General features: G+C 46.2%; 1 protein-coding gene and 1 long non-coding RNA gene across 4 annotated transcripts in view; one reads left to right on the top strand and one right to left on the bottom strand.

Moving 5' to 3' along the window:
- The window catches only part of UBE4B (ubiquitination factor E4B), a 121518-nt gene that overhangs the window by 7643 nt on the left and 95652 nt on the right, over window positions 1-18223 (top strand). The window lies entirely within an intron of this gene.
- Window positions 7430-8635, bottom strand: LOC306656553. Its single transcript, XR_013762563.1, has 2 exons — window positions 8069-8635; window positions 7430-7576 (listed from the first exon to the last, which is right to left on the bottom strand). It is a non-coding gene; the product is annotated as an uncharacterized lncRNA (long non-coding RNA).

Below are 18223 nucleotides of genomic sequence, written 5' to 3' on the forward strand. Positions count from 1 at the left end.
TGAGAAGGGCAGCCCGTGTGCTCTGCAGAGTGCAGACGCCGGGCCGAAGTACGGTCCAGGAACCTGTGGATTAAAATGGCAGCCGTCTCCACGTGCTGTGGTGCAGTCGGGTAGACAGTGGAAAGGAAGAGGGGGACGCAGGGAGTGCCCACCGCCCTGGTCTGTGGCAGTGGTGTGGCTTCCCGACGGAGCCCAGCTCCAGCCCTGGGTCTGACCTCTTAGAGGCCCTCCCTCGCCCTGGCCCTCTGTGGCTCTGCCTCTACCCTCTGACTAGGGCGGCGTCTCTCTTTTTCTCTGGACTGGCTCTGGAGTGGGCGTTTTCCCCTTCCTGAGGCCGCGAGGCTTCTCCACCGTTCCGCCTGCTGAGGGAGCTGGCTTTTCTTCTCTGCTCGGCCCCGAAGGACCAGAAGCTGCAGGTTTACCAGACCTGGGTATGGATTAGGCAGCCCTGTGCTCCTTCTCATCTCTGCGTGCAGGTTGGCAAGCAGTCCCTTGAGTCTACCTCATGCTTGGGGGACTTCTTCCTTAATGGGCCGTGAAGCCAGTAAGCACCCAATTCCTGAGTTGTTCAGCCCGCACCCCTAGAATTACAGGCCATGTTGGCATGTGGGCTATTTTTTAACATGTCTTAGACCTAATAAGGGTCACCAGCCTTCCATCCTGCAGTATTTGTGCCCATGTTGACCTCCTGTGTTAGTCAGTTTTGTGTCTCAGTGACCAAAATACCTGAAAAGAGCAACTCAGAGGAGGCAGAATTTGTTTGGGGCTCACAGTTTCAGAAGTTCAGTGCATGGTCATTTGACTCCGTTGTGTCAAACCTGAGGTGAGGCAGAACATCATGGTGGAAAGACATGGGGGAGGAAAGCTGCTCAGCTCTTGGCAGCTCGGAAGGAGAGAGAGGGTCAGGGACAGATACAATTCAAGGCCATATCCCTAGTGACCTATTTCCTCCAGCCACACTCTACCTACCTGCAGTTATCAACCAATAATAGTCCATTCAGATTATTATTATTATTATTATTATTATTACTTTTGGGTGCTGGGGATCGAACCCAGGGCCTTGTGCTTACAAGGCAAGCACTCTACTGACTGAATTATCCCCAGACCCCATTCAGATTATTAATCCATCAAATGAATTAATCCACTCATGAGGTTATAGATCTCATGATGTAGTCTTTTCACCTCTGAACTCTGCTACTTTGCCAAACATAGCTTTCCAAGGGACATTTTTAGATCCAAACAAGAACAATGCCTAAGCCAGTGTCACATATTTATATTTCATTAAGGTTGATAACTACCAGGTCCCAAATTCTATATATTAGAGAGTTTGATTTGGCTACTGCAACAGAGATACAACACAGTCATGGCTTCAACAAGATAGAAGTTTATTTTTCTTTGAGTAAAAATCTGGGTAGGAGGTTGGGAGCTGGTTTAGTGACTCCATAATCACTTGGAGCCAGACTTGTGCTGTGTTGTGCACTGGCCTTCGTAGTCTAGGATGGGTGCTCCAGCTCCTGTGCGGAAATGTGCATTTCAGTCCTCAGAAGGGGCTAAAGCAAAAGGGCATGATTAGAAAATATCCTGTAGCAGTACTTGTGTCTCTTTGGTGAGAACTTAGTGACACGGCCACATCCAGGTGAGTGGCCTGCTACATTAGGATGCACGTAGCTGTCTCTGCCACAGTCTAACCACAAGTTTTAGTCTAAGAAGCTTGAAAAAGATTTGTCAAAGACTGAGATGGGAGTAATTGAAAGAAAATTTGGAGGGAGAAATTATCTATTTTGAAAATATTGTGATTATGTTCTCCATTATCCACATGGAAATATTAACTAGGTTATTTTATGGGGATTTGCAGCCGGGTGGGAGGTTGGGTTTGGGTATACAAATCCGGAAGTTGTCAGTGTATTTAAAATCTCAAGCACGAACAGATTGTCTTGGGAGTGAGCATGAGCAGAAGAGCAGAGGACTTAGCTGTGACCCACTCCAGCTTTTCGGGGCCCAGAGGTAAAGAGGACCCAGAAAATGATACTGATAAGGAGCAGCCACTGGGAGAGGAAGAAAGAGGAGGGCACACACCAGCCTGGCATCTGAGGAGGAAAGTGTCGTGAAGGGGGAGCATTCAGCTCTTCGGAATGGCAGTCCAGCAAGCTAGATGAGGACCGAGACCGGACCTGCAATTTGGCAGTGTGCGTTTTGATGATGTGAATTGGTCTCGACAAAACCGATGGCGAGGTCAAGAGAGGATGGGAGGAGAGAGCGAGCTCAGGAGTGAGACGTCGGCTCTGGTGTATTCTGGGAGCCATCAGAAGATGGTGGAAGCCATGAGTTTAAGAAGAAAGAAGAAAATCCTTGGTGAGCTCATCCTTTTATTCATTTACTTTTTGGTACTGAAGATTGAACCCAGGGTGCTCTTACCCTTGAGTTCTAGCCCACCCCCCCCCCCCTTTTTTTTTTGAGACAGGGTCTCACTAAGTCGCCCAGGCTGGCCTCGAATTTGCTGTTCTCCTGCCTCAGCCTCCTGAGTTGCTGGGAGCATATCTTTTAAAATTTTGTTTCCCTATTACAACCACTAATTCCTTTGTTTACTTAGTAAGTATTTATTAAATGTTGACTCTGTTTCTCTCCCTTTCCCCAAGGTAGAAAATAGATGAAGAGACAGATTTATAGATTATTCTTGGTAGGGTTGGGTCTCATACAAATTTTGAGAACACTGGGTTTTAATACAGTTAATTTTTACCAGGGATTGAACCCCGTGGTGCTTAAGCACTGGGGCACATCCCCAGCCCTTTTTGTTTTTCATTTTGAGAAGCATCTCACTGAGTGACTGAGGCTTGCCTTGAACTTGGGATTCTTCTGCCTCAGTCTCCTTAGTTGCTAGAATTTCAGGTGTGCACCACTGTGCCCGGTTAGAGTTGATTTCTAAGCTTTAAAAAAACCTGAGTGACAAATACATAAGTGGTAAAGAATCTAAGTATTATTGTTTAATTTCAACAAATAGATGTTGGATGTTTCCTAGGTACTGAGAGGTAACATGTGGAGATACCATCTCAATATGACTGAGTCCTGGTCCTTACCCTCAGTGAGCTTGCCCCGAAGTTCTCTACTAAGCAGACCTTTCAGTAAAGGGAGTACTGTTGATGGGGCAGTTGGTCCAAAGGAAAATGTCGGGGAAGGGGCTGGGAGGATTTAAGTCAGCTCTTAAAGATGATCAGGATTTTGGCATGTAGAAAAGCCTGCGGTGAGGACAGATGTTTCATTCACTCTTCCTCTGGGCAGACTCCAAGTTCATTCTTTGGAAACTTGCTATAGGAATAGGAAAACCATCGAGGAAAAACTGAAGACGGTGCCAAATCCAGTATTGGTGGGCGCTTGCTATTCAAGGGTTCTGAGGTGCGACAAGTGTTTGACTCCAAACTGTCCCATACAGCTAAGCAGCAGCAGCAGCTGGAGGAGGAAGAGGGACAGGAGAAATGTTCCAATAACATTGCGTTTTCCTGTCCTAACACCGATTACGGTGCATTAATTGCTGTTCACTTTGTCTATCCCCTACTTGAACAGAGGGTCTTGGCTTTTCTTGTTCCCTGATTTTCACCCAACTACTAGCACAGGGCTTGGCACAGAACGACCCAGGACATTATTTGTTGAATGCATGATTGAATAGAACAGACAGTATGTCTTTGTGATTCCAAGTTCTTGTCTTGCAATCGTTTTGTTGCTAAGTTAAGTGACTTTAGTGATTTTCAGGTAGACACTTGATAAAAGAAACACGAGAATTGTAATTCAGAGTTAGAAATACGAGGTTTTATTTGGACCAGTCAGTTGGGTGACACTGGACAAAGTACCTAACTTTTCTGAGCCTCAGTTTCCTCATTTGTGAAATGGAGGTGTGAGCGCTGTCTTGGCATTGCTGCTCGGTTTACTGCACTACTGCATCAGATGCCTGTTCAGTGCCTGGCAGAGAGGACTCCTGGGTATATTAATTCTCTTTTCCCAAGTAAGATTGAATTGTATGTAACTGTAGTGTTAGTTGGGGCCTCACAAACCCTTCACATGCAATAATGCCAGCAGCATGATCCGTGGTGTCTTTCCATCTGGAAGCAAATAGATTCAGGTTTACTGTGAAAGCATGGGTTCAGGTTCTCTCCAGGGACCCGTGGAACTTCCTAAAATCTCGTCTCATCTTGTAGTCCTCTTATGTACTGATTCCACCGTTGCCCCTTGATGTGCTTCCTCCTCCCTTTCTCTAAAACCTTGAGTGGTGGGTGGCCTGAAGGTACAAAAGGGGTGAAGGAAGAGTGAGGAGATTGGAAATATTTATTTATTTATTTATTTATTTTTAACCTTGGGTGCCCAACCCACGGCCTCACACATGCTAGGCAAGTACTACACCACTGGGCTGCATCCCCATCCCTGAGTGAACTGAGGCAACTCTCTTTACTCAAATCAGATGATTTATTTTCTTTTTGAAGATACTTTCTCTCTTCTGGCAGCGTCATTGTATACGCTGCTTACCAGCTGCCGTGTCTTTGCCATCCTGTCCAGTTTTTAGGGACAGTGTTGAGGTTAGGAAAAGGCTGGGTCTGGTATAGACATGTTCTCCCCCTTGACTTCGTTAGCTTTCTAACTAAACATCCCGAAGTGTGTTCCGTGCACATTGTCTCTTTGTGCCCTGTCAGGGCTTGGTATAGATTCTAGGTGTCTAATAGTGTCACGGTGATTTAATGACATTTTGGACTAGATGGGGATACAGCTTTGTGGAGGTGCCACCGGAAGTCAAAAGTGTGCTCCATGCCTGATTTACTGCTGTGCTCTTGCCATCTGGAAATTCTTCATGAATGTGAACATGGGGTCCTGCCTTTTCATTTGACACAGAGTCCTACAAGTTCTGTACCTGGTTCTGATTGTCACTGAATTGCACTGTGCAGTTGGATATATGCCTGGATAGATGACTTAGTTCATTTGGAGAGTTGCAGCAAAATGCCATGAAGTTGGGAAGGCTGCTGCTCCTGCTTTTTTTTTTTTTTTGTCTATACAGGGGATGGAGCCCAGGAGGGTCCTTCCATTGAGCTACATCCCCATTCCTTTTTATGTTTTATATTAAGGCAGTCTCTGTGTTGCCCAGTCTGGCCTCCAACTTTTGATCCTCCTGCCTCAGCCTCCAGAGTCTCTAGGATCACAGACATGTCCCACTATGCCTGGTGGTTTTTTGGTTGTTTGTTTTTAACGTAAACTTTTTTTTAGTCATCAATGAATCTTTCTTTATTTTATTTATTAATTTATATGCAGTGCTGAGGATCGAACCCAGGGCCTCGCACGTGCCATGCAAGTGCTCTACCACTGAGCCACAACTCCAGCCCCATGCCTGACTTTTTTAAAAAATAATTTTTGAGTAAACACATTTGGAGTCCAATGAGTAATCTGGAAAGTGAAGTAGAAAGTGATTGGAAAACTGAGGTGGCAGGGTAACAGCACTGTCTGCCCTCGTCTCTTTCCACTCTGTCCTGTCTGTCCTATAACATTTCCCAGCTGCCTGGTGGGCTGGCTCCTCTACTTGTTACTGTGGCCACCGACTTCTGGGCTTGTTGAACTGTTGTGTTTGTATATGTTCAAACCTTTGTTGGAGAAAGTGTATGGAGCTGGACAGTGGGGTGTAGGGAGCTAGTTAGTGGGCTCCGGGTGCTAGGGTATCAGGAGCTGAGCAGTAGGGTGCCAGGCACTGGGTGGTGAGGTGCCAGGAACTGCTTCTGTGGGCACAGGAGTGGGATAGTAGCTGGCTGGGTGGGGGGAGCTGGGTGAGGGACGGAGCTGGTGGACGGGGTTCGGGCAGTGGAGATTCAGATGTCAGTGCTGCATCCTTCACCTTCCAGGGGGCAACCTGGAAGCTGGCACTGATCTGGCACCTGGAGAACCACTTCAGCTGGTATGCCTTGCTGAGCTGAGTCCTACGGGAGGAGGTTAGCCGTAGGCAGACTCTGTGAGATGCTTGCCTTGAGTTTTTATCTCCTAAAGCTCGGGGCGAAGACAGCGATCCCACCCCTTGGTCTGTGCTGGAGGGACTAATTGACCACATGTGGCTACTACTAATGAGGACTTGGTGCTTCAGTGAGCAGCACTTTGAGGGTCTGATTGGCCTCCCGAGGACCCAGGTAAAGATCTGGAGGCCTCCAGTGGAGCTGACCGCCCTTCTGTAGCAACACGGGTAAGGGTTTCAAGGACGTAGATGTCTAATGGCAGTGTGCCTATAGTCCTGTGAGTCTGAAGGGTTCTGTTGCCAGAGCTCTCTGCATTTCTCGAATGAAGAAACGATTTTCCAGAGCCAGAGGGGAAATGGGTACTGATCATAGCCCAGGGCACATCTTCCTGGAGAGTGTCTCTGAAGAGGCTGTCAGGAGCTGAACCTGCCCAGGGTTTTCCTGTTGTCTAGGACTTGGTCAAGAACGAGCAACCCATCAGTCTTGGGCAGTTCCTGGGAGATGAGAGATGGTGCATGTCCATCTATGGAGACGTGGCAGCCCAGGACAAGGCCAGAAGTAGACCAGCAGGCTGGACTCCCCTGCCAAGAAGCATCCCTTTCTGCCTGTCTTGTCCCCCTCTCCTCTCCCCTACACAAGTGACACTGACCACTCTAGGTGTCTTGAGTTGTAGACGAGGGCTGGTGGGTTCCCCTTTCCTTCTAGCCTCTTTGCCTCCACTTCCTTCACACAGTCCAATTGGAATGCAGCTTGGGGCAGGGTCCTTGGGACAGGCCCGGGAAAGGCACCTCTGACCCCAGAGAGTGAGAGGTGGGAACCTGGGGGCTTCACTGGTGGCTTGTCTGCCAAGGACCTGCTTCAGTATGGAGTGGAAGAGCTGCGCCAAGGCCTGACACAGGAGAAGTGTGTCCCGGTGCCGGTTTAGTACCACTTGCTAGTCAGGTCTCCAGTGGAAGACAAGTGTCACCTGCACAGAGATTTTATAAGACAGAGCGACAAATAATTTCTTTGCTTTCCCCAAAGAAGTTGGCTCCAGAAGGTTAGGAATCAATATTAAGTATTTGGGTGTTGCATTTTATTTTACAATAAGCAACTAATCCATTAGCCAATCAGTCAGACCGCCCCTTGGGGTTCTGGTGATTGATGAAATAGTCAAAAGTGGCCATCAGAAAATAAGCCATTTTGCACACCAGTGTCAGATTAGCACCTTGACTTCTAAGGGGTTTGGGTCCATGCCCTTGGGCATTTTAGAATCCTCCAAGAGACTCTGGGCAAATCTTTTGCTTCTATCATGTTTCCTGTTTTATATTGATATATTTTTGGGATTGAACCCAGGGGTGTCATGTATGCTAGGTAACTGCTCTACCACTGAGCTATACCATACCCAGACCTTTTTAGAGTTAATTAATTTATTTTGTGGTATTGGGAGTGAACTCAGGGACACTTCACAACTGTGCTACATTCCCAGTTCATTTTATTTTTTATTTTGAGACAGGGTTTCTATTAATTGTTGAGGCTGGCCTTGAACTTGCATCCTCCTGCTTCAGCCTCTTGAGTTGCTGGGATTACAGGTATGAGCTGCTGTGCCTGGCTTTGAATCCTTCCTTTAGTAGCAAGATATAAAGGGAGAGATTAGAGGAGAGGAAAAGACAACTGGTCACATTTCTGTAATTGTGTAGAACACGTCTCGTTTTGTTTTTAATTGCCTAACACTCTTATACTGATCTGGAAAAAATATTTAGTATACTTGTACTTAAAATAAATATTGGGCTCTAATGTCAGGGCCAGTCAACAGTAACGTGACTTAGAAATCAGACACAGTGACACGATTGCACGCACTTGGACGTGATCCAGGGACATTTCACTGTCATAAAATAGGAAGGCAGAGTGATCAAGATGCATTTGGTGACTGACTGACTGAATGAGTGCCCTGTTCTTGGGCATTCACGTATTCTCCAGATGCTTGGGACCTCCAGTGGTCCAGCTCAGTCCTGGAGTGATCAGGATATGGATGTGAACTGGATTTTTATTTGAGCTGGGGTCCTGCCCTCTCCATACGTAGAGTTACTGACGTGTACATGCTGATGGCGGCTCACCCTGCTCTTCCTGTCCAGAGCTCTGTGTGTGGGCTTCTCTTGCAGGGCCTCTCAACTCGCTGCAGCTCGGTGCCCATCAGGACTTCTGTTGAGAGCAAGTTTGTATGGAGGATCAAGTGAAGGATGTGCACCCACTCCCTGAGAGTGATTTTTAATCTTTTTTCAGTTAGGAACCTCCTTGAAAATCTTAAGAAAACTGAAGCCCTTGTGGTACCTGTCCCAGGTACTCTAAGATCTGTTGTTAGATCCAACACCACCTGTTGAGCTGATGCTGGCTCTCCTCATTGGTCCACTTCTCTGAATTGTATTCTGTCTTGAGATTCTGCTGGTATTCGTGGGCGATGGCAGTCTCCTGCAGTGCTGCTGGTCTCGTGTAATGTGTACTGATCTCACTACTGCCTTTACTTTTTCTGCTGTCATTTTCCTTTTGTCTTAATTTATCTATTCAATTTTAACTTAAATGTGCATTAAAAAAATTTTTTTTGTAAATCACTTTAAATCTATCCTAGAACAAGAATATAGTAAATAAAACAAATGGTAGGTGCCTGTAGTACGTATTTACTTGTGTTTTTTAATAATATTTTTGTCATTGATGGACCTTTTTTGTTTATTTATATGCAGTGCTGTGATTCGAACCCAGTGCCTCACGTGTGCTAGTCAGGCACTCACCACTGAGCCACAAACCCAGCCCTTACTTGTGTATTTTTACAGGTGTGTCACAGTAGTCTAAATATAACTCATCTCTTTATTTGAGATGGGGTCTTGCTCTTTTGCCCAGACTGGCCTCAAACTCCTGGACTCAAGCAATCCTCCTGCCTCAGCCTCCTGAGTAGCTGGGATTACAGGTGTGCACACTGTGCTCAGCTGTTTTCTCTACTTAAAATCTCTTGCCAGACTCGGTGGCACACACCTGTACTAAAGGAAGGATTCAAAGCCAGGCACAGCAGCTCATACCTATAATCCCAGCAACTCAAGAGCCTGAGGCAGGAGGATTGAGAGTTCACAGCTTGCCTCAGCAACTTAGCAAGGCGTTAAGCAACTCAATGGGATCCTGTCTTTAACTAAAGAATAAAAAATAGGGCTGGGGATGTGACTCAGTGGTTGAGTGCCCCTGAGTTCAATCCCCAGTACCCTCCCCTCCAAAAAAAAAAAAAAAAAAAACAAAAAACAAAAAAGAAAATCTCCTGTGTTCTTCATTGTCGGAAATTTTACCACTCACTCTTCCTCGCATCTCACTTCTAGTTCTGTTGATCACACACATAAAATGTCTCTGGAATAGTCCCTTCTACATCCCCATCACCAGGCTGGCTTTTGTCCTGCCTCAGTCCCTTCTCTGCATAAGAGCTGGAGTGATTGGTTTTTTAAAAAATCATTCTGGGTACTGGGGTGTGGCTCAGTGGTAGAGCACTTGTCTGGCATATGTGACGACTTGGGTTCAATCCTCAGCACTGCATATAAATGAATAAGTAAAATAAAGGTTCATTGACAAGTGAAAAAATGTTTTTTAAAAAAATCAATCTGACCACATAGCCCTGCTTAAATCCTTCAAAGTCTCTTCCTTGCCTTCCAAAGAAGTTCAGTGCCTCGGGGTGGTATTCCGAGCTCCCCCGGAACTTGTCGCAGCCTGTCTTTCATGCCTGGTGTCTCACCACATCCAGAACCACTCACCTTTCTCGGGGAAGCAGTGTGACTTCTCCATCCCTCCCCCTTGCTGGATGCTACCTGGTCCGAAAAAGAAACTCCCATCAGGTCCTGGGTACAGTGTAAGTGCTTTGCTTGATTTTCAGAATTACTCGCAGGGATGATTCAGCCATGACACTAATAGACAGCTAGTGTAAGTGGATTTGAACTCCAAAAACTAAGAGTGAAAAAAAAAGCTGATCCTCTGCAGAAATCGCCAGTCACGTCTCTGGAACATTGCAGTATTCACGACACATACACAGGACATCATAGGACAGTGCATTGAGCCCAAGCAAGAAACAGGATTTATTGTAGGAATCGGAGTCCTCTCTGGGACCCCAGGGACAGAAAGATAGCTGGGACTGAGAACACTAGTGCTGCCAGGCTTTCTTGGCGTCGGCATAACCACCAATGTACGCACTCTGTGACCTCATCGCTCGCTGTCCTCCTCCCACTCCTGAACCCTGGCCGAGTCTGCCAAGCCCACCATGGGCAGTCAGATGTCACAGGAGGGTAAACACGCGGCTGGGTCTCAGTGTTCTCTCTCTCTCATTCTGAAAATGATCCAATCTGCAGAAAGTTTGAATGAATTGCCTGGATTCATCAGCTCATCGTTTTTTGCTGCATCGGCGCTGTCAGCATCTGCGTGTGTGTGTAAGTGTACAGACGCACGCACACGCATAAGGTTGGTTTGGCTGAGCTGTGCAGGTGTGGGTAGCCACCAGGCTGAGGTGGGCACTGGGCACTGGGCAGTGGCGCAGGAGAGCCTGGATGAGAAGAGAGGCAGCGAGCACACCCCAGCAGATGGCGCTGCTGCGGGGCAGGTAGGGGCAGCAGTGTGTCCCGGGAGAAAGGCAGCGCTGCCAGGGTGTCTTCTGAAGGAGCAGACGGCTGCAGAGGCTCCTTCCCTTCCCGGGGAGAGACTTCTTCCCCACTTGCTGCGCAGGTGGTGGTTTGGTCCAGTGACTTGTCCAGTGAACTGTGAGCAGAAATGAATGAGTCACTTCTGCACCAGCCAGAGTGTGCCTTGCCTCTTTCCCTATGCCTGGTGATTTCTTCCTGGCAGAAGCCCCTGGTCGTGCTGGGTCTTGGAAGATGGGGAGCAGAGCTGCCCCTGAATGTAGATTTTGTAGACATGGTGCCATCAGGACTTATGTGAAAGGAGATGAGGGAAAAAAGGAAATTCATTGTGTGTCATTGCCATCTGCACTTCTGTATCAATCGCAGTAATAATGTCCATAGTAAAGTAAATATACATTCTTTATTTGTGGTACTGGGAATTGAACCCCGGGCCTTGTGCAAGCTAGGCAAGCTCTTTACCACTGAGATATATTGCCAGCTCCATCTTTTAAAAGTAAAGGGAATCCCAGTGTGTGCCTGTAAAACATGCTTTTTAGATAGTTTTTAATAAATTGTAGCAAATGCACACAACATGAAAGTATACCTCAGTTTTGCTGGTTGCAGTGGGTCAAGAGGCTGCAGAGACTCAAGAGGCTGAGGCAGGAGGATTGCAAGTTCAAATCCAGCCTCAGCATCTTAGCAGAGAGCTGGGGACTAAATCCCTAGTATGAGGGAGGGGGAGAGAGAGAGAGAATGTACCTCATTTTATTTTAGCAGCAGGAGGCACTAAGTGGAATAACATATTTTTCTTTTAAAGATGCCGTGTTGCCGAGCTTCCTAGGCAGGTGCATGGGGATCCCCTCCCTGCCAAGCCGCAGGTGCTGCAGACTGAGCCTCGCTCCTCCCAGTGTTCTCTGCCCTCAGTTCCGGGGCTCTGTATCCTGCTGGCTTCTCATCACTTTCCTTCTCTTTCCAGTGGATCCGGAGGTCCTGGAGGGGCTTATGACATGGCTGCTATTTTACCTTGGGTGTCTGCTGCAGACCTGGGCACAGTGTGCAGTTAGTAACTGTCCCGACAGATGCCTGGGTTCTCTTGTCCATACTGTGCCATGCTTTTCCTGTTTTATTTACTGGCATGTTGTATACTTTGAACTAGAAAATCGAGAGGTCCTTTACTTCACTGTACCCACTCCTCTCCTCGGAGAAGGTGTTTCTAGCACTCCGTGTGGTTAGAGGGTGAGCTCCTCATCTGGGGTTCCGACGTTCGCTACATAGACTCACCCGTTCCACAACCAGTCTGTAAGCACGTGTCATCAGAGGAGGGAGACTGCCTCCATCTGCAAGTCCCTGCCGCCGTGGAAGGGGATTTCTGCCGAAAGGATGGTGCGTGTGCGGAGCGCGCGTGAGCAGTCACACGGTCGAGGTTCAGACCCACTCTTGGACTTTCTAGCTTTGCCACCTTGGGTAGGACACTTACTCTGACTTCACGTTGGTAACCTGTTAAGTGGGAAGATAACCGTGCTGGTCACGGTTGTTAACCGAGCTCTCTGAGGAGCACTGGCACCTGGGACGGTAGGTGTTGGTCTTACTATAAATACTTCTTTTGTCCTCGAGTTCCAGCAGCCTCCGGCAGTTACTGTTGGTGACAGCATAACCTAGAGGACTTTATTATCCAGGTACTGAATCAGCTTTGCGGAGGGGAGGAGATGACTATTTAAATAATAAAATAGAACCGGGCTCAGCGGTGCATGCCTCCACTCCAGCAACTCTGGAGACCGAGGCAGGAGGATAGCAAATTTGAGGCCAGCCTAAGCAAATTAGTGAGACTGTCTCAAAAAATTAAAAGGGCCAGGGAATGTGTCTCAGTGGTAGAAAACCAACACTAAAGTAGGTGGGCTCTTTAGAAGGAGACCGCCCTGAAGGGTATTGGCAAGTGTTTTTCTTGATGTTGGAATTTACTTTGTTTTAGTAGAAGTGTGAGGTACTCTCAGAATGACTACTTACTAAATTTAAACACTGTCTTATGGATTTTCCCCCACTCAGACTGCTAAAAATAGAGGACAAGTTTGATCCATTCTGTCTTAGCTTGGTCTGATACCACAAGGGCCCTTACTGTTTGAGATCTGTTTTTAGGTAATCAGGAATATACGGGTAAGAGGGCCACATCAGATAGGGACAGTTTAGGGGAAAACCCTATTTTAATGACATTTGTAAAATCGGAACTGAAAGAGACAGGATGAGAAACACTCTAGGAATGAGAGTGTTTCCCAGTCGGTGTTTTTGGGTTTGAATTGTGGTTTGGGACGTAAGTTGAGGAATTAGAAGTTCCTTTTTTATGCTTTTGGTTTTTTCTCTGTGACATTGGAAAACAACATTCTTTTATAAAGGACTTGTGTTGAATTTGAAGGAGGTCATACCACTCCTTTATGTGTAGGATGAAGACTAGAGCAAGCAAAGGAAGACTGCTTGATCATATTTTGTGTTTTGAGACTCCTTTTAGCATGTATTTCATATGTTCTCTGACAGGCTTTTTTCCACTCCACCCCCGTGCTGGAGAGGGAACCCAGGGCCTTGCGCACGCCGGGCCGGCGCTTAACCGAGCTGCATCCCAGCTCTGTCCTCTGTCAGCACTCAGGTCAGCCAGGTAGCCTTTATGCCCGCAGTGGCGAAGCCGGGCTTCCTGTCCATCTGTTCCCTGGGGATCCTCGGGTTGCTAAAGAGTGTCAGGCTGCCACCACTGTGGAGATGGGTTGTCCACCGCAGAGCATTCCTGTTTCTTCTCTTGCCAGTGGAGCTTTAAGAAGGGGCCAGGGAGGACAGTTCTCCCAGCCTCTCCTACCTGTGCACGTCCTCCAGACCTCCTCTGTCTCTTGCCTCTGCAGTCCACAGTCTGTATCACATGGTCTTGAGTCTTCTTTCCTTCTCTCCCTCCCTTTGCCTTTCCTTCTCTCCCTCCCTCCCTGTCTCCCTTCTTTCCTTCTCTTTCTTTCAAACTGGGTTTGTGGAGTGGTGGGGAATCCCAGCACAGTGAAAATCTTTCCTGGAATACTTTGAAGCCGGCACTGCAGTGAGTAGGGACGGTATTGTCTGGTACATCACTGATTACAGCATCTGCATTTTACATCTCAGGCTGAAAGTAGCTCCAGGCTTAAGGTGATTCATTATTTATTTTTTTCAAGAATAGTGAATGTGCTCTTTTTAAAAATTTTTTAATTTGTTCTTTTTAAGTGTACATGACAGTAGAGTGTATTTTGACATGGAGTATAACTTCCCATTGTTGTGGTTGCACATGATGTGGTGTTACACTGGTCATGGTTCATATATGAACGTAGAAAAGTTATGTCCAAGTCATTCTTCTGTCTTTCCTATTCCCATCCCTTTATTCCCCTTCGTCCAATTCAGTGCACTTCTATCCCCTGCCCTTATTGTGTGTTAGCATCTAGATATCAGAGAGAACATTGGGCCTTTGCTTTTTTGGGGATTGGCTTGGCTTATTTCACTTAGGATGATAGTCTCCAGTTCCATGAATGTGCTCTTTTTAAAGCTAATGATGAACTGGGCGTGGTGGTGCATCCTGCAGTCCCAGCTACTTGGGAGGCTAAGGCAGGAGGATCACTTGAGTCTTAAAGTTTGAAATCAGCCGGCAACATAGCAACATCCCATCTTATAAAAAGATAGCATTAACTGGAAAATTGTTGATTTTATGTGTAGTACATATTTTCTAGTATTTTTCATTTATTCTTTCATTCATTCAGCAGATATTTGAAGAGAGCCAGGCACCATCCTAGGTACTGGGGATATATCAGAGGAAAAAACAATGAGAATCCCTGCTCTTAAGAAATGTAGTAGAACTGGGCATGGTAGAGAACACTTTTAATCCCAGCAACTCAAGAGGCTGAGGCAGAAGGATCTCAAGTTCAAGGCTAGCCTAAGCAACTTAGTGAGACCCTGTCTCAAAATAAAAAATCAAAAGGGCTGGGGATGTGGCTCGTGATTAAGCACTCCTTGGTTAATCCCTGGTACCAAAAAAATGAAAAAATAAAAAAGAAGAAAGAAATTTAGGGGCCTGGGGGCAAAGCACAGTGGTAGAGAAAACCTGCCTTGCATTGGAGGGGCTATGGTCAGCTAGCACAGCAGAAGAAACAAGCCATGGCAAGGAGAAAAGAAACTTGGAGTATGAGTGCAGTGACTAAGCAGTATTCCAATAAATTTATGTTGCAGAGGAAACAAGCCAAGGAGAAAAGTAAACGAGGGAAGGGACAAGGGTGGTGGCTTGCTCACAACTCTATGAGGTGTTCTCAGTTCTCACTGCTTCGTCTTTGATCCCATTGTAAAGGTGTGGAGACTGAAGTTCAGAGGTTAAGTGGTATCTCTTGAGCCTGCGTAGGCAGAGAGTAGTACAGGTTGGATTTGGATTTGAAATCAAGCACAAACCCCTAAGTCCAGCTGCCTTTAAGGTAAACTGAACTGTGAAGCAAATCCCAACATGGTTTCCTGTGAGAACTTAAATGGTTTCCTCATAGGCTTTCTGTATTGAAATATACACCAAACAGTTTTTAAAAGTTAAAATACTATCTTTTTGATTTCAGTATTAGGTCATAAGTGCAGTGTTTACATATGATATTTTTATTTAATTCTCAGTAAATCTGAAAGATCATAGAATTCTCCAAGAATGGTATTTTCAGTGGGTTTCGAAGGATAGGTAGGATTAATTTTTTAAAGTTATATTCTATTTGAAACATACAAAAGCCTTTTTTTTTATTTTTTATTTTGGTGTTGGGAATTGAACCCAGGGTCTTGTGCAACAAAAACCTATTTTTAATATGAGTTAGAAAGAACAGGATAAATATCCATGAAGTTTTTACCTGCACCCAGTACATTTTCTCATCCTGGATGTACCTGTGAAATTAGCATCTAGACTTTTTTTTTTTTTAAAGCCCCATGGGTCCTCTCTTGTGCCTTTTCAAGTCTTCTTCCTATGTACCCCACCTCTTCCCACCAAGGATTACCATCATTCTAAGTAATGTTATGGTTTTATTGTTTTTGAACTTTATATACGTAGAATCAGTAATCTTTACTTCTTTATATCTAACTTTTGCTCCAGGTTGCTTGTGAGAATCTTCCACATTGTTGTGTAGACCACCGCTTACTCCATTTGATTATTTTGTAGATTCCAGTGTAGCAGTGTACCACAATTAACTTATCTTCACCCATAATTATTGTTGTTATTATTGAAGTACTGGGGATCCAACCCAGGGGTGGCTTACCACTGAGCTATATATCCAGCCCTCTTTATTTATTATTTTGAGGCAATGTCTTGCTAAGTTGCAGAGACTGACCTTGAACTTGGAATCATCCTGCCTCAGCCTCCTGGGTTGCTGGGTTTATAGGGTTGCTGGGTTTATAGCCAGCACCACCATGCCTGTTAGCTTCACCCATAGTTGTTTGTTTGTTTGTTTTTTAAATATATAAATGTTTAGTTGGCAATGGATCTTTTATTTTATTTATATGTGGTGCTGAATATTGAACCCAGGGCCTCACATGCCAGGCAAGCACTCTACCACTGAGCCACAACTCCAGCCCCTTCACCCAGTGCCTCTCACATGCTAGGAAAGTACCACTGAGCCCCAGTCTCAACCCCGAAGTTTTATTTTTCAGTCAATACAAAATTATCTAGTTCACACTATTAACTGCCCAGAAACTGTTTAAATAATTAAATACTCTTTGTTAAAGAGCGTCACCCACAGTTCTTCAAGTACTTCTACTTATTCATTCAGCCCTGTGTCCACAGCTCAGCAGTACAGCGAACTGCGGATTAAATTATTGGAGTGGATCTCCTCTGTACTTCACACATACAGATTTTTTTCGTTGTCAGTCCCTAAACAAGGTACTACAACAACTTTTTACATGGTCTTTACATTGTGTTAGATATTATAAGTAATCTGGAAATGATTTAAAGAATATGAGAGGATGTGTGTAGGTTTTATGCCAGTACTACATCACTTTATGTAAGGACTTGAGTGTCCATGGATTCTGTTGTGAGGCTGCTCTGGGATGATCTGCAGCACCACACAACAACAAACTAGCGAAACCTCTCACTCCCTGCTTTCCTCACCTGCTCCCCCAGTCCTGTTTATCTACTCCTTTTTTGTGGCAAAGGATCCTCCGATGTCTGTACTACCTGCTCCACTTTTTTCCTTCCCACTCTTAGACCCTCTCCATTCAAACCTCATTCACCTCATTCCATCAGAGTAGCTCTTGCCCAGGTTCTTGCCGACGCCTTGTTGCCTGACCCAGCGTCAGCTCTCGGTCTTCACGTTACCAGACCTATCAGCAGAATCAGTGACTCGCTCTTTTTTTGAAATGCTGGCCTCAGTTCTCCTGGAGGACTAGCCTAGAGGTCTCTTGACACGACGTCCTTGGTCTTATTGGTTTCCGATCCATCTCCAACTGGAGGCGTCTCCAGTGGGTGTCGTCCTCGGAATCTTCATCTCTTCCCACACTCTGCTTATGTGGTCTCCTGGACCTCATGGTTTAAATGCCATCTTGGGTTGGCAGGTCTCCAGGTGTCCCTCTGACCTGCACATCCTGCATCTACTTGGCCCTCCATCTGCGTGTTTAATAAAAGCATTTAGATTCCCCCTCATTCTCATTGTCTTCTCCTCAGAAAGTAGATCTGCTTAGTTGCTTGGGCCTGAGACGTGGTGTTTACTTTTATCCCTCTGCGTCCCCATCTGTCCAGCAGCAGCAGATGGAGAGCTTAAGCTCTCCTGTGGCAGCAGACCCCAGATGGACTTAGCGGCCCTCGCGCTCCCGCCCAGGCCGGCTGCGGTCCGGCTTCCTTTCCCCACTCTGCTCCCTAGGAGGCGCTCTCGTCCACGGTCTTGGTTCCCTACAGTTGGTTCTGCTGAGAGGCCAGAATAGTAATTTAAAAATGTAAGTCAGGTAACAACATTTTTCTGATCGAACTCGGTGGGGGGTCCCAGAGCCAGTGCTCTCGCCCGCCTCCATGTGGTCTGACCCCTTCTCGCCTCTGGCCTCGTCCGTTGTTGCCCCCTTGCACATTCTGACACAGACCCCCCTCTTGCTATAGCCCTGAGCCTACCGAGCACACGTCCAGCACGCCTCCTGTTCTGCTTCCTCCTCCTTCAGGGGCTTTCAGGTGCCCCAGAAGGTTCTTCCATCCACTTTATGTGAGAGTGTGGTGCAGGCTCTTCTGTCCTTCTGTGCTTTACTTTTCCCAGTGGCCCTTGTGACCACCTAGCACCTTGTGTGTGTGTGTGTGTGTGTGTGTGTGCGCACATTTCACTGTTATTGTCCTCTTGACCCCAGCTGAACAGGACCTCATTGTTATGGGTTTGATACTAGACTTTGTATGTTTTCACTCACAGACAGTGATTATAGGACACCATCAGTCATATATCAGATATATGTCAATTTCAGAGGTATTTCAGATATTGAAAAAATTATTTTGCCTTTGGCCAGAGAGAAAAGAAACAGATTGTGAGCACTTTCTGCCTGAGAAATAGGCAGTTTGTGTGTTAGAAGATAAGGTCCTCAGTTTGAATATACTTATCCATACCAGCCAATTAAGATGTAATCTCTGGAGTTTAAAATTATATTTCAGGCCACTTG

The sequence above is a fragment of the Sciurus vulgaris genome (genome assembly GCF_902686455.1).
Source record: "Sciurus vulgaris genome assembly, chromosome: 1".
Classification (NCBI taxonomy): Eukaryota; Metazoa; Chordata; class Mammalia; order Rodentia; family Sciuridae; genus Sciurus; species Sciurus vulgaris.